Genomic DNA, 18,021 nt, shown 5'->3' on the forward strand with positions numbered 1-18,021 from the left:
TGGTTCAGGAAGACGTCTTAAACCATGTCTACAACAAGTCAATCATTAAGAGAGCAGTGCCAAGCCCAAATCAAATTATGACCAATGTAAAAATCCAACAAAGCGTATAATGGTGCTCTCAGAACAATGGAGCTGCCGCCCCAGGGCCCAGACCTCAGCATCACTGAATGTGTCTGAGAGTATTTGGATCGTGAGAAGTAGAAAATGTAACCAACCTGTAACACTGAGCTTTGTGGAGAGTTATTGCTGCAAAGTGCTCCTTGTTTTTATGTTAACAACTTCATACTTTACTTAGTGATTTTAATTCATCCTGGACGTTAAACAAATGATACAACCCTTAGTTATAAAGTATGATTCAAAATATAATTTTAACCCCTTCAAAGAAAGAACTATAGCTTTTTGAATAAAGCTGCACCTTCAAATACAGCTGAGTTTAAAACCAACAGAAATATAGACATCATGGCCTTTACAAACACATCCCTCCAATGCTCAACATGCTGGAAAGCGTTGAAGGAATACTCCAGTCATTTCTAGACTAATCCCTCTCTGTTAAAACTGAAGCATTAGAAAAAGATCAACTTTGAGAATCATTTTGTGTTCCTAAAAAGGCCAGAAAACACTTAAAATAATTACGTATTTCAGCATCTTCTCATTGGCTTCTATTGCATTCTAAATGGTTTGGCATTTTGTTACTAAATACAAGGAATTTTGTCAAAATTATTGTCCATTATTATACACACACAGCACTGAGGGGTTAGGCTCCTTGTTGTGGTCAGATGACCATACCCATCACCCAAGGTCAGAACGATAATCCAAACATGCTGAAGGTCAGCGCTTCAGAGAGAATTAACATTTATAAATGATATAAAAACAGCATGTATTTGTGCACTGAATGTACAGTATATTACAATACAATTATACAATGACACTGTTTTCTGAAATGACATATATGTCACTGTACTCTTCACTGCTATAAAGTCCAGAAAATGTAACAATGGATTCCCTCTACTCTACAGAAGTAAACAAAGAAGAAATAACATCACTGTTTCAAAGTCTACAACATTAAGACCCATGAAAATGAGCCTAAAAAGCCAGAAATAGTGTATTTTTAAATAAATGTGTATTTTACCATATTTTGGAGAGCAATATTTTTCAGCGTCTGCAAGTTACACATAATTATATATGTGAAGTGTTTTCTTATATTTACACAAATATGACTTTGTTGCTTAATTGTACCTCTAATGTCTTACATGCCACCCTTCAAAAGTTTGGAATCACATTCATAAAAAAGCTATTTCTTGTGGATCCTTAACGTGTCAAGCGTCCTTTAGCCTAACTCTAGTGGCTATGACAAAAACGTTCAACAAAAAACTGAAAAAAACCTTTTATAACACACACATTTAACCCACACAAAGACGAGCTAAACATACAACAGACTACAACAGATCTACAACGCACATAATACAAAGCTCAGCTTATTCATCTGTGAGGCAGCTTTAAATGTGAACGAAATAACCGATTATTCCTGAACCCTTTTTTATTTCTCTAATAGCATTTTATATTTTTATTAAAAATGCTTGTAAATATTTCTGAAGAACAAGATAGTAATTCTGAATCCTGTTTCACTGAAGTAGAGGCATCCTATTTTTTCTCTTTTTGTGTTTACTTATTCATTTTGACTAGTTTTTACCTTGTCTTTTTCAGTGCGTTTCCCTCTGTGTCTTAATGAATAGTTTTCTCACTGCTTTCACTGAACTGGGGCCATTTCTCTGTCTTCTATATTTTTATTTCAGCTTCATCTATGTTCTACTGTTGTTATCCAAACTTCTCCTCAGATTATAATATAAAATATATTCAAATTTACTCTGAGCAGGTTTGTTTTTCTCTGCTTCTATTGTTATTTTATTAAAAATCAGATTGCATTATGGGCTTTAATATTTGTATACACATGTTTCTGCGCTGTACTTTAAAACACTGACATTGGTACAATTTACAAAAACAAGCTCCTCACTTTTTGCATGTGTTTAAATGACCTGAGTGCAGTCGTCCATCCATCCATTCATTATCTGTAACCGCTTATCCAATTTAGGGTCGCGGGGGGTCCAGAGCCTACCTGGAATCATCGGGCGCAAGGCGGGAATACACCCTGGAGGGGACGCCATTCCTTCACAGGGCTGAGTGCAGTTGTGTTCCAGTTAAAGTTTTATTTGGTTGATTCTTTTCTAATTGAAAGGAAAAGAGCACAGGAAACAGGAAACACACGTCTGAACCATTTACAGCACCGTTACTGTTTATTTGCTCAGTTTGACATGTACAGGGCAAATGTAACGGCACGTAATGTGTTATTTGTCCCTCATTTTCTTAAACAATAAATATATATATGTTCTCAAGGTATATTTCTGTGTCACTCAAGCAATCCAGAAAAGAATGGTACTTTTGCAGTGTGTACAAAATTTGTGAATGATTGTACATTCATTTTTAATTTTTAACTCTTTAAGCACGAGATTATAGAAATGAAACTTTATGGTTGATTTTATTCTTTATTTTAATGCTTTAAGCTTCTGACAGAGGTCCTGCAAGGGCATGGGTTTTTAAATATATTGCTATTTTGGACAAAATAACTGGTCATTTTACATGAGCAACAAAAACACTCTTAAGAGTCAATGTGAGTAAAAGGAAATGCATTTAATTTTGGAACATTTCTAATGCTTTATACGTCATTAAATATTTTAAAATTCAAACATTGACAAAAGATAAACTGAAGATGCAAAATGTTTTTCTGAAAGCAACGGTAGATCTCCTGTTGCTTTTATTCAACTCGTCTTTATTCTGTATAATCCAAATAAAACAACAAAAAAAAAACCCTAAATGAATCCTCTGATTGTCGGTCTAAGAGCAGAGCAGGTACAGAACGAGTTGAACTGAGCTTTTATAAGGATCCAGTAGGTTCATAATTAACAAGTTTAAAATGTTCTTGTGTGGAAGCAGCGGAGAGACTGTGCTCAGACTTGTTTACCACACACTGCACGGAGCAGACGAGGAAAAAAAAAACTCACTCAGGTAAAGCCAAGTCAGTCCATTAAAACTGTTTACAGACTCCATTTAGTCCCCAGCTCCTAAAAATAGAGACAAAGCCAGAACCAACAACAGTCTAAACTCCAGATTACATTCCTCATGAAGAACAGGGTTGAAGTAGCAGTTTTCTCAACATTACATATATATAGCATTCATATATAATATCTATATTAACTCAATCCGTGTATAAACTCTCTATAAACATTGAAGGTTTTATTATATTCGATATAGAAGAATATAGAAGATAGAAAACACAATAAAGAAGATACAAAACAATGCAATTCAATACAAAACCATGCCTTACAATAAAATACAGTGGAAACAGTGATTGTCTGAAAGGTCTCTAGAGAAATCTGTATGAACAGAAATGTCCTTCTTTAGAAAATGGGAAATATATTTGTGTTGTTTTTGTAGTCGCTTTATAATTCATAATAAATGTAATATCCCCTTCTTTCACAAAATACTACGCTCTGTTTTCTTTCTGTTTAATCGTACTATCTTTTATTAATGTGCTCAGATTTTGCCTTGATATTCTCTGAGGCACTAAGAGTGTTTTAGAAATAATAATCCAGACTCACAAACTGCAATGTGAAACAGAGTCAACAATCTGTTACAAAAGATTTGTTGATGTGGTCTTAAACTTTGTAAAACAGAGATCATTTTATTGATTTATTACGCATTTATTAAAATTATTTACTAAATATATAGTGTGTAATATTTAATCACATTGACTGCAAAGCCATTGAGAACAAAGCTATGGTATTTTATGTAAATATGAAGTATTACAGTGTACATATTAAAATGTTAATAGATAAAGATAATAAAAAAAACCACAAAATTTAGACTGAAAGAACACGACGGTTTAATTCCTCTGTAGTCCTCTTTTTAGACGATAAAGGGTCAGAAATTATTGATTTAACAAATGTAAGTCTTATAATTTTCTCTACAAACATTAGGACGTGATAAAAACCCAGTCTGAGGCTCTATTGCAAAAAATATAATTAAACATTATAGCTTTGTGGAATTTTCTAGATTATCATCTATTTTGTATGTGACAACCGAGTTGAATTAACCCCTTATGAGCCAAGGACTCACCAATGGGCATATTTCCATATATTCCACATTTCTGTTTGCCATCCTTATACATTTATAAAGATGTAATATTAATTAACTTGTCATTTCTATGCAATAAACCCGGAATGGTAAATGTGTAAATGCCTGTTTTAGGGGAGTCCTGGCTGCACGTGTGATGTTATCTCTGTCTCTCGGCCTCTCTCAGGGAGCTGAAGACTCTCTAAGACTTATTTTCACAGGTGCAAGGCTACAATTCACAACTCATATCACTCCGCAGTTTGTTCCTCTGTTTAGATCACGTATAACGACCCTTCATTTATTACAGTCCAGATTCAGGCAAAGACTCAGGAGGCTCGCCCTGCACCGACTATGCAGTGCATGTATAATTACTGTATTATTGAGTTATTACTACTAATATAGTACACTATTGTTCCAAACCGTTCAGCTGTGTATAACGCACTGCTCACTATAAATAGGCGTCGTTTTTATTCCACAGTCGACAGCAAAAAACAAAAATGGTTTCTTATTCTAAATCACTTCGCAGCATTTCTATTGGTCAGTTCCTAATGAGATTTTCACACGAGGCAAACGATATCTCCTGTGTTTAAATAAGTAAAAAATTTAAATGGAAGAAACTGAGAACCATGGGGTTTTTGGAGAGTGGGTTGGTTTTGGTTGTGGTTTTTTTTAAAGAAAGCTTTATACCTATTGACATACAGCAAAATGATGTGAAATGTGTCAGATATCTTCAATTCCCCATGAAAAGAGTTGTTTAAAGTATTTAAAGCTCAGATTACTATAATTAACCTTAGTGCAGCTAAAGGCATATTTAGTTTTGATTTTTAGCACGTCACTGTTTTGATTTTCTGTAAAAGACCAAGCAATAAAGTACATTTTTATTATTTAGTTTGCTTCAGAAATTATTTCATGCTTTATTAAAGCGGTGAGGGTTAACAATAGAAAATACTTTTAAACCACAATGACATTATTGAGGAAAAAAGCAAACAGACATCATTTAATGCTTCACCCTTGTATTTTAGGTTTGTTTGATATGAACTGAAAATAAAAATGTAAAATAAATAAATAGAACAAGTACTCTTACAGTGCTTGGGCCCCTGATGTTTAAAGGGTTAGGGATAGGGAAAATAGTGGGAATGGGAATTTCCAAAATATCCATAATATCTGCATAATTTCATGTTTAACACAAAGTCGGTTTGATGTGAAATGCTCAGTTCCAGAGAAACCTATAGAGAGTGAATTGTGGACAGCAGTCGTGATAGGAGCCAGGCATCTGAGAATGTTAATGCCTCTTAAAGGACGTTATTAGAAGAAATGTTTATGAATATATTGCCTTTTGCCCAAAATCTAGTTTTATGACAGTGTTTGGTCTAAGATGGATTTTAAAAAATGAGTTAATATTGGAGAAAGATAAACAAGGCACAAGAGTAACTTAACCCCAAAGCACTGTTCTTTTACATTTCACCGTTATTTCACCATTTACATTTACAAGAGTCCTGGTGGTTTGGTATAGGGCTATATTTGTGCTGAAGACATTGTGTCCCCTGGTTCCTATCACCTCCGCTGTAAACAGATTAGAGTCTGTATGTTTTTCTATAATTAAATATTTCACATCAACCCACTCAGAATTACTCTGAACAAACAAACCCTCGCTGTCCAATTAAAACATGTATCTCCATTTTTGTTGATTTTTTAGTGTACATCATTTGAACACAGCGGCTGTCCTTCACACTGAGTGAAAATGGCATGACGAATGAACAGATAGAAATGCTCTACAATGTCTCAGAATAAAATCGTTTTTACGTTCACTTCTATTGAAAGTGAAGGAGGTTTTGGAAGATACGTGTTTTTAATTGGACAGCGACAAAATAGTGTCGAATATTGGATCAATCAGCGGAATGTTCCTTTAAACCTGAATGTGCTGTCGCTTACAACCACTGTAACTCTTGATATCAGAGACATGGCTCATTCCCGTCAAATTAGGTGCATTTTTAGTAACTGATGAATTGACATTTCCTGAAACTTCACCGCAACCAATAAAAACACAGTGTAAATCAAGGTTATGTGTTGGAAGGTGTTGGAAGAGGCCTAAGGCCTAAGGAACATTACTGTAAAAGGCAGATATATGAGTAAATAGCCTAATAGATTAAAAGCCATTGTGTTTCCACATGGGTCTGTTTTCCATTGTATCTCCATTTTTGGTGATTTCTACTACATCATTTGAACACGGCAGCCGTCCTTCACGGGACTAATCTCATGCTGAATGAACCAATTTGCCCCAGAACTACATTGACTTCCACTGAAATTTAAGAAGGTGTTTTTCTCCTCCTGTAAAGTTCCTATTTTTGGAGAATGTGACGATACGTGAAACAGTGGGACAGTGAGGATATGGGTGAAATACTACATTTATATTTTTATATCAACCATAAACATAAACATACTCTAAATAAATTAATATAACAATTACATATAACAATGACCCTTACATTTGTTTTAATCTCTACCTCCAGCTGCCCCAAAGGAAACATGTGAGAGTGTGAAACCTTGAAAGAACCCCAACAAATAAAACTTAAAGTGCATTTTCTGGAAACATTTATGCAGACGTTCTGTAAAAACGTTTTCCACTGAATGGCTCCTAAGAATCCACAAGTGGCTCCGCTATGACATCACATGAAGAAATATTCTAGTACCTTCATTTTTTAAAGATTTGATGTAAACCTGTTATTAAAAGTATATTAAATCTGTTATAAATTATTAATAAGCCAAGGAATGTTATTATTGTTATACATTTGCTTCATGACCATGCGTTTTTATGGTTGTTGATTATTAATGTTGCTATGTCAGCTCCTCCAGGCGTCTGAGGGTCTGTGCACTATGGACGTATCATTGCATTTGTTTAATATTTGGAAGTGGCTACATTTCTGCTGCTAATCTGTCTTCTTAAGGTACTTACAATGTTTTTTAAAGCTCATTAAAAAAAGGAAATCTCACGAATAAGAAACACTTCATGATGTGAATGTGGTAGATTCTGATACATGATTCGTACTCATCAGCAGTGCTTGGTGAAGACATGTGCCTTAAATAAGTCTTGATGTGGTAAGTAGCAGTATATTTACACCCTGTGCCAACTGAATATGGTGACATTACATCCCATAACTAAAGATACTTCAATCAGACCCTTGAGTGGACCACCCCAGTGACGGTTCAGTGCATTGTGTGTCTGTGTGTGTAAATTGTATTACAGTCGTATTGAGTCTCTGTAACCATTTTAACTGTGTTATATTTGACTGTGTTTGTTTATTTATTAGTGGAAAGTACTGTATTGTTGCAAAAACAGAACTGGAATAAACTGATTCATTTAAATGAACTGTAGTTAAAATGCTTTAGAAGAAACCACAAGGTTTCGTATTATTTTCTAAGGTCAGAATGTAATGAAACCCACAGCTATGAGTGTGACGCCAGTAGACGCTTGAATCTGAATTCAGAACCATCCCATAAAACATAAACGGAGGCCTGTAAATGAATGTATTGATAATAGATGTTTCTTAAGAGAATGTACAGCTGAAGATAAACAGAGCTATAACTCTGTCTCTTTTATTAAAGCCCAGGCAGTGGCTGTGTTGTTACACTTGGGCAGGAGGGGTGTGGGTGTCCGGCCAGAAACACATCCCTCTGTGCATCTGTTTGTTTAAAAATAGAAATAACAAAAAAAATATATCCAATGCTTGTTTTTCGAGTTATTGCTGTTATTATTACAGTGATATGTCAGTATTATAACAGTGAACTTACACAGTAATTACACCATAAAATCACGGCTATCTATGACGCAGATAGAGTGTGCTTACACCCTACTGAGCCCCGAATTTTACAAAAATGAACGCTGAGAACGTTCTGTGTGCGGTACCGGTCTCAAAGCTAAAGCTCATGAAGTGAATGAGTGCTGTTATTAAGGGAAATCCATCCTAAGGAAAAGCTCTGAGAAGCTGTGCAACATCTGTAACAGACGTAACTGACCGTGGGGCTTCAATGGAACCGATAGCGCTCCTTATCTCATTAAAAAATGCAACTAATTCAAGCAGAGACATATGTAAACAATATATTTACAGCTGCATTGACTGTGATAAATATGCATCAGAAAGAGGACATATACAAATATGCAGTGTGTGGAGTGCGGAAATGTGTGTATGATGTGGTAAATCACAATAAGAGACTTTCAGAAAGGGTAATCCATTGTGTCATATGGATGGCATTAAAAAGTTCCTTGTCTGTCAGCTCGGGCTTCCCTCTCTCTCTCTCTCTCTCTGTGTGATTGTGTCTCTCGCTCACTTTCCCTCAGCACTATAGCACAATAGAACTGAAACAACCTGCACACAAATCAAAGAAACGCAGCGTTCTGACTCATTGCGCTTGCAAATGTACGTTTTGAAAGGCCATCTTTAATGCCTCAGTGTTTGGTGTTGGACCGGGGGACTCCCTGGCCATGGACGTGGAGCTGAAACGTGACGAGGCCCTGTCGTGCCCATTCCTCCCCCCAAAACTATCAGCTTTTCTTTTTTCCTCCTTATGGGTTACAAAATGCACCAGGCTCCAGTTGGAGGCGTAAAAACCACACCAAGCAAAGTGATTTGGTTAGACGGCGTTCTCCACGGCCAATCACAGTAAGTGAAGTCAAGATGTTGTCAGCACAGACGTAAACAGACAGGCAGGCGCACGCACACAAACTCACGACTCACGACCAGTGCCAAATGGGTTACTTTTATTTCTCATTTCTGAAGTTGTACAGATTAAGTCTGAAACTGTGACTTCATAACGTCCTCTAATGGGATTCCAAAGTTGGAATAAGAGCCACCGCACCCTACAGTGTCCTCCATCAAGATCAGATCAGACGTCACAGCATCTTTAAAGGCAAAAACACAGGTCCGATCGCCTTCATGAGTGTAGCGTAGTCCAATGCCCCAGAGCGGAGTTGTTGACCCATGACATGTTTACGGTGTTTAAAATCAATACAACCGTTTACATTTCTATTTACAAAGCAACTATTCGAATGACTTGAGTGCTCTGCAGCAGTAGTACATTAACAGTGGGGGTGTCCAGGTGCTGGCGTGCGTCAGGTCAAAGGCATGGGGGTGTTTTTTTTAGCTTAGAAATGAGCCACAGGGCATGGGAAGGCCTGTGGAAAGGCGTACCACCAAAAAAAAGTGTGACATGGCTATGGCAAAGCTTTGACTTAAATCAGCTCCGAGTCTTTACACTTCCACTGCTTTCTCAATCTGTGACTGATTTAAATATAATGTACATGACCCCAGATGAGTTGTAGCAGCTTGAATAAGCGTCACTAAAGTTACCACGTGTGCAAATCATTGCAAATATTTTCATAGGGGTCACACAGTCCTTCCTGAGGATGTCTGCACAAAAAAAATAACTAAAAACAAGTGAAAAACAGATGCTGCTGCACTTTAATGAGGTTGCAGTAGGAAAAGTAAAGAAAACAACAACATTAACGACGCTAAAAGAGACGTTATTGCACTTGAAGCACGCAGAAGGGCACACCTGCGCGCGCCGTGCGCCTCGGTGCCAAACTGCACATGTCACGACCGAGACGCACGCGCTTTGCAGTGTTCTATCATCCCTTTAAATGAACGTCTTCCACTCCCTTCACTAACAGCAGCTAACAGTGCGGGGCCACGTGTGACCGGATGACGGTGTGGTGTGTTGTGGAGGTGAGGGTCAGGTTTCGGGTTGTTTATGGTTCACTAGCTGATACTAGTTTAAATAAGTAAAAACACATCAAAAAATATAGAAAAACAACAACAACAAAGAACAAAAACAAGAAGGAGGTGAAGAGGGTTCAGCAGAATAAACAAACATCAAAGAGCAGCACCGAGTGTCCACCAAACAAGAAGACGTCTTTAAACAGAACTTCACAGGAACTCCCCTGACCCTCCCTGGAGCTCAGTGCACACAGGCTTTAGTCCATGCCGCTTCTGGAGCCTTTCTATTGGTCCGTTCCTGGTCAGAACTGCACGCGATGTAACGGCAGCAGCTTCGGAGAAAAACAAAAATGGAGAATTTTTTTTCTTTTTTTCGTAAAAGCGACGTCCTCGCGGTGAAAGCCAGGGTCCGGTGCGTGTGCCCTCCGCGAATGCTTTTTGGGGTAAGGGCTTCCCATTGAGAGTCACGTACAGCAAGCCCAGACCGCAAAAAGATCCGTGAAGGACCTGCTGCTGGCGGGGCGTGCGCGCGCATCCTCCAGTGTGTGTGTGTGTGTGTGTGTGTGTGTGTGTCCCTCTCCCTTTCATTCCTTTTCTTATCGCGTGCGTAAAAAAATCGAAAACCCGGGCCTGCCTCTTTCCCCCGTATTTTTTTTTCTTTTCTTTTTACGCGTGCGTAAAAACCGAGAATCCTGGCTTTTTAACGCGCTGAAATCCGCGGTTTTGGGTGGATCGGTCCTGTCCTGAGCCGCGGTGAAACGAGGCAGTGTCCCGTTCTGGTGGAGAGGATGGAGAGGATGAAGCAGAGGAGAAAGAAGGAGAACAGGAGGAGAAGAAAGGAGGAGGAGGGATGACAAGGAGAAGCAGGAGGAGGAGGAAGAGGGAGGGCAGGGTTGGTCCCCGTGTGTGAGTGTGTGTGCGTGTGTGTGTGTGTGTGTGTGTGTGTGTCCCTCCCCTCCTCATCCAAAGCCCAGAAGAAGCCGTGGAGCTGCTCTTATCAACAGCACGCGCCGGGACGAGGAAGAGAAAAGCTGATCCACTACTGTCAGTCCGTGGATGTGGTGGAAGGAGAGAGAGAGAGAGAGAGGAGAGAGAGAGGAGGAGGGGCTCCAGCTCGCAGTAAATACACAGCAGCAAGAGATCTGATTGGAGCTCGCACAAACGCGTCATCGACCAATCGGTGGGCTTCATGCGCAGGGACCCCCCTTTTCAAAATAAAATAAAGGTAAAAAAAAAAAAAAAAACAGAGAGAGAGAGAAGTGACCGGATCATTGGAGATTAGGTTTAGGTTTAGTCCACAAATGCACGCGCAAAAACACGTAAAAACCACGGTTACTGACCACAGCATAGTGGAAGTGTACTCTCTCTCTCTCTCTCTCTCTCTGCGCGTGCTCATGAAATACGAATATATGAATATATGCTATTTCTCTATGATTTTTCATATCAATCAATTTGGCTATTCTTGACGCATAGACCACACACACACACACACACACACACAAATAATGTAGACTACAAGCAAGCCCACCCCTCCACATTTTCCTGTGCAAACAAAAACTCTGTCTCCCTCTTAAACACACACGCCTTTCTCGCAAGTACTAGGCTACTACCCTAACACCCTAAACAAACCCCTAGACGCTACCCCCTAACCCCTAACCCCTTACTCAATCCCTAACACATAGTCCAACCTTAAAATGTCTTCACCTTCACATCGAATACTACACATTATGGAACCCGTCCTCATGTAGTGAATGTGTGGACAGATTTTCGCCCTCTCAATGCGAGTAACACTTGGCACAAACACACACACACACACACACACACACTAACATCTACATAACGTCCCATTGATTTACACAAGAGTATTGTTTTGCCATTGCGTTAGGAGCACGCTTTATTCCAGAGGGGATGTGCTCGCTCAGTGACAGCTACACAGTTCAGCAGGGGTGCCCAAACTTTTGCGCGCGCCCGTATTAATCTCCAACAGAGCCCAGCCCTCAACACAAGACACCCAACAAACTCTGCCCACCCCCACCCCCCTCAAAAAACACCACACTCCCCCCCACCCCCCCTCTCTCTCTCTCTCCACACCACACACCTCTCTCACCCATCAACCCAATTCTCCGATTCAGACTCTCTCGGGCGGCTCTGGATCCCAAGGTCAGCCACAGAGACAGAGAAGGAGGGATGGGAGAGTGAGAGTAGAAGAAGAAGAAGAAGAAGAGTCGTTGATTCCAGGCGGTTCAGTCACGATTCTCCTCCGTGTGTGTGTCGGGCTCCCAGCGCTTTGCCCCTCTCTGACGCAGCCGACGCGCATTACTCACTTCTCCCAGTCACGACTCGCCGATCCGCGCGCTTCCCCGTCCGCCAGCCCGCCGCAAACCACCCAGCCGCGAGAGGCGAGCCCGCCTGCACTGTGTACGTGCGGTAGAAACGCTTAAAACGCGCTCCTTTTGGGCGCCGAGCCCCGTTTCTCTGACCTCAGCTTTCAACTGCCGTCGCCGAGCGCAAGCCAGCGCACTGCCGCCGCCGAGCGCTCCAGCTTCATAAAGACACCGAGCCCTTTACACCGGAGCGCCTCAGGTGTCTCCACAGGTCTACACCCAACATCACACACACACACACACACACACACACACACACAGCTACACCCAACACCACACACACAGCTACACCCAACACCACACACACACACTCACAGCTACACACACACACACAGCTACACCCAACACAACACACACACATAGCTACACCCAATACCACACACATACACACACACACACACACACACACACAGACACACACGCAGCTACACCCAACACCACACACACACACACACACAGAGACACACACACACTAAGACACAATGTTTATACACTCACAGCTAGGTAGGGATGTCTACATCACTGTATCTAAAGACGTTTTTGAAAGTTACGACAGTCAAATAGTCATTAACATAAACATGAATATATATATATATATGATATGCTCTGAATAGCTTATTGTTACATTACATTATGATATTTACTACAATAATAACACCATATCATCATATTACCCAACCCAGGTGTCCATTATAGACCCAGAGCCCATATCATTCAATGTTCTTTTGGCTTACAGCTGTACAATGAGTCAGAATGATCAAGTGGGAGTCCCCATCGTTTGTCCCCAAACTACCAGAGGATGTTCAAGACCGTGGTAAACACGTGGCCTATAACATGTCAGACCTATAAACAAACTAATACTGAACCATCACACGTCATATTTATACAGCTGTGGCAAAGGTGAAGGGTATCAGCACCAGAGCAGTGGAGAGCTCCCGAACAGTCAACACTGGGGATCTGGCTGTACACATTCATTTTCCTACACCATTCTACAGTGATGTATTGTGATAATTCTCAGGGACAATGCTGTCATTTATAGTCATTATATTAAGTATATATTCAGTGATTTATAGTGATTATTCTTAGTGATTTATAATGATTATTTTCATTGATGTTACTGTAGTTTATAGTGATTAATCCCAATGATTTGACAGTGATATATAGTCATTATGTTTAGGTATTCATCAGTGATTTATATTTATTTTTCAGTGACCATTCTCAATGACTAGCAGCCATTTTCATAAGTCCACCATTCCTTTCACACCCTTCTTTCACTTTCAGTTGTTCAACCACATCTGCAGGGATAGTTATCCACACCTCCAAAGTGCAGACTTAGAGGTTGGTTGCATTTTCTGTGGTTCGCAGTATGATGTGAAGGTGTGGGATCTTCTCAAAATTAATAACTTATATTCACTGTCTGCTTCAACTGGGAATGAAATATATGAGCGGAATATAGCACAATAATTCATATGTAACCATTGAAGTAGGTTCTGAAAATTGCATCCCTCAAGGGTTCTAGACGATAGATAGATAGATAGATAGAGATAGATAGATAGATAGATAGATAGATAGATAGATAGATAGATAGATAGATAGATAGATAGATAGATAGATAGATGGGTGGACCACCATGATGGGTGGTCTTTTCAGTGTCTGATTGTGTGTGTTACATTCACACTGGAGCGGTTCATTCTGCAGCTCTGATACTGAAGGATGTGAAAGAAAGGAAAGGGGACTCAACAGCGCCCACATGCTGCACGAGCTCTCTCATTCACTGCTTTGGCGAGAGGGTGATTCCCAGTCAGCACAAGGAAAATATCCAGCTTTCGTTATTGTGTTTGCGGGCTCTCTGCGACCAAATAAAACAGGGATTAATCATAAAGCCACTGCACTAAAGAGTGGATGGGGTCCTACGGTTTAAAAGGGGTTAATTCTACCGAAGGACAGACTCTGTGTCTGTATGGAGCACGCACATTGGTTCCAGGGTTTTCTCGTCTCTCTCTCTCTCTGTTTCTGAGGGTGGACCCCCCCCCCCCTTCTCCAAGGCCCCCCTCCCTTCTATTTCTAGATCACGATCAAACTCTGTTACTATTTATAGCTCACAAACGCTCCTCTACGTGATCGCCGTGACATGCGCGTTCACGTCGTCTCCCTTCTTTTTCGTGCCTCACGCATGGGCTGCGTTTGCGGGGAAAACACGAGCGAGGAAAAGAAATAGCCCCTTCTCTTCCCCTCGGAAGCCTCGTGAGTGCCTCGTGCTGGACACCGCTGTGAGCCTTGCCCCATTTTCCCATTTATCCTTTTTCCCTTCGCATCCTTTGTTAGAATAGTTTGCTCTCCATTCATCCATCCATCCATCCGTCCATCTATCAGTTCGTCCATCCATCCGTCGTTCAGCCACTTCATATGAATGACAGCTAATGGAAGGAACCAAAATAAGAAAAAAACAACAACTAATTTTTCAATTTTTCTTCCTTTATTTCTTTCTCTTTTTTCCAGGGTGCGTCAGCTCCTAAGCATTGACGTCACGTTTAGGTCCCCCCCCCCCTCCTCCTCCTCCTCCTCCTGCTCTTCTGTTGTCCTGATTAAAGACTTCATTGGTCTCAGTGGCTGTTTTGTTGGAGTGGCACCACCTTAATAATCGCAGTTAACTGCATTAAATGTTACATGAAAATGACAAAGCATTTCTATTTTCATCAGACATGCACATCTCTCTCTCTCTCTCTCTCTCTCTCTCTCTCTCTCTCTCTCTCTCGCATGACCAAGAATGGCCACAGCCAACTTCTAAATGGAGATGCAGGGTTACTATTCTTAGCGAACTTGTTGGTATTTCACCAAAGTCACGTCGAAATCCAGCACACATGTCCAGTCGTCGCATTGCGAAGGCTCTGAGAAACGTGACAAACTGCCGACACTCAGGACCTGCTCTTGGTCTTCCATGGGTCAGCATGCCAAGCATCGCCTATGGATTTCTGGCCATCGTACAAACACTCAGTGTGGATCATGCAGTACCACACAAAGCAAAATACCAGACAATGCATCGTCTCAAATAAGACGTGTTAGAGCCAACGAGCTCTGTCTAATGTTTAAAGAACTTCCTCGTGATAAAGAGGTGGCTCTGTGAAGGCAGCACTCAAGGAACCACCAGACCACTTTAAATGGTTCTTCCTTACAGTGGGAAACAAAGGAAAAAAACAAAATGGTTACAGACACAAGACGCCTTACTACGAATGATCAAAACGGCAGACCATCCACCATCCACTCTTTACTCGCTCTAGAACCATTCCATTATGTGGAATTTAAGAGGGTTCTCTACATTCACATCTCGCACAACGTAGCTCTTTAAATGGGCAGGGTATGTGACAGTTACATGCTCTTATCTAGAGTGAATAACAGGGGGTCTTCCCCAAGGACTCTGACTGGTATTATGGGGTGTGTCTGTGCAGAACAGGACCCCGTGCTGGTTTATCCACAATAATATTCCAATCGCTGCATCTGATAGGACCTGGCTCCAATATATTCCTCACTCCACGGGTTATTTTTTTTGCGTTTGAGATGCATTTTATGCTTTCTAGAAGAAACACACACACACACACACAGGACAACAAAAGTCAGAACTGGACTCTCTTAGTCTGCTGCTGCTGTTGGTCTGTCATCATAAACATGGATTTATCTACAGAGGAATGCTCTCGTCCACAAGCTCTCAGACAGCAACAGACAAAGCACGATGCACTGCATCAAAAACACAATCACTGTCCAATTAAAAACATGTATCTCCCAAAATAGTAACTTTACCAGAAGAAGGGAAAAAGCATCTTAACTTTCAATGAAAGTCAATGTAAAAAGATATTATTCTTGGTCATTTTTTAGCATTTCTATTGGTCCATTCATAATGAGGTTTTCACACAGTGTGAAGGACAGCTGCTGTGTTCAGATGTTGTAGTAAAGTAAAAATCTACCAACATGTAGATGCGTGTTTTTAATGGGATTGCTACGACATGCACCACAAATACACACCTCCATAATGAGCTAAGCACTGTTCCATCAGGAGTTAAGAACCGCCACCTTCACTACTGTAAACCAGTGGATCAGAAACAGCAGCACTGCTGGAGTTTTTAAACACTGCGTCTATTCACTGTACACTCCTCGGTGGTCCACCTTGTAGATGTAAAGTCAGAGACAGTAGCTCATCTGTCGCTGCACATTTTGTGTTGGTCGTCCTCTGGTCCTTCATCGGTGACACAGGACACTAGCTGCTGGAGGTTTTTGGTTGGTGAACTATTCTCCTGTATGGAGAGTGGAGCTGAAAACTGGACAAGGACCTGGCCTTAATGTTATGGCCAGGAATGGGATTACCATATTGGGCAATTTAAATGTGCAGGTTGCTCTCCGTGGTGCTGAAATACTGCTTGAAATCAGTATGTGTGAGTGAGTGAGTGAGTGAGTGAGAGGGGGGGGGGGGTGAGAGGGGGTGGAAGAGTGAGAGAGAGTGAGTGAAAGAGGGAGAGGGGGAGGGAGGGAGTGAGAGAGAGAGAGTGAAAGAGTGAGAGAGAGGGGGGGTAGAGTGAGAGAGAGAGGGGGGAGAGAGTGAAAGAGAGAGAGAGAGGGGGGGGGGTAGAGTGAGAGAGAGGGGGTAGAGTGAGAGAGAGTGAGAGAGAGAGAGAGAGAGAGAGAAAGGGGAGAGAGTGAAAGAGAGGGAGAGAGAGAGAGAGAGAGAGAGAGAGAGAGAGAGAGAGAGAAAGAAAGAAAGAGTGAGAGAGAAGGGGGTAGAGTGAAAGAGAGAGGGAGAGAGAGAGGGGAGAGAGAGAGAGGGGGGGGTAGAGTGAGAGAGAGAGGGGGGAGAGAGTGAAAGAGAGAGGGGGGGGGGGGTGTGAGAGAGATATATAGGCAGACAGAGGGGTAAGGGGGGGGGGGCAAAATGCATTGCAAAAGTACACGGTGCACCAGAAGCTGCTTCTTTTAAAGAGGACTTCCACCCAAATTTTCAAAGTTTCAGCACCACTCATCACTCATCACTGGCAGTCAGAACGACTTGATGTGAAACTGTACATTTCAGAGGAACCCACTGACAGATTTTCTTTACACCGCTGGTGATAGGAACACCGTGCCCATCTTTGCCACAAGAACGCACTGTTAATAACAGGCTTTAGTTTAGTCCAAACACCATGTCTCATGCACTGAGCAACACTTCCCCTGGCAGCTTTTTATTGGGGGCTTCTTAGGGGCACAAAAACTCGTTCAAACAGAATCGGACTCAGTAAGAAATCAAAAGATCCAACCGCTCTGGACTGACTTGGTTTACTTTGCAAAAATAGCACTCGCCAGCAATTTTGGGAAATGGGTGGAGTTCCCCTTTAAGAGCCAGGACTGATGTATAATTGTGAACGAGTCGTGACTGCAAGCCGTTCCACTGGAGAAGTTACAGCCTGAGAGTCTGCAGCCCTCCACAGTCACTCACTACAGTGTTCAACACGTACGCGCAGAGAGGACGAGGGGAAAGCTTGCATTTACATAAACACACACACACACACCTCCGAGCTGAAACAAGAACCACTGAATACACACTGAAACTATTCAGATATTTTCCCGTGGGTTCTGAACTTGTGTAGTGTTTCCCGGGTGGTGGATAAAGGATGCTGAATGTGTAACAGGTTCACGTCATTGTTTCCTAACGCTGTCAACAAGCCCGTCCCCAGCAGTACACTCTTTCAATTCCTCCGGCTCCGGGCCACTGCAGAAGTTGAGTTACGAAGCAAGGC

Source organism: Hoplias malabaricus, chromosome X2, assembly GCF_029633855.1.
Source record: "Hoplias malabaricus isolate fHopMal1 chromosome X2, fHopMal1.hap1, whole genome shotgun sequence".
Taxonomy (NCBI): Eukaryota; Metazoa; Chordata; class Actinopteri; order Characiformes; family Erythrinidae; genus Hoplias; species Hoplias malabaricus.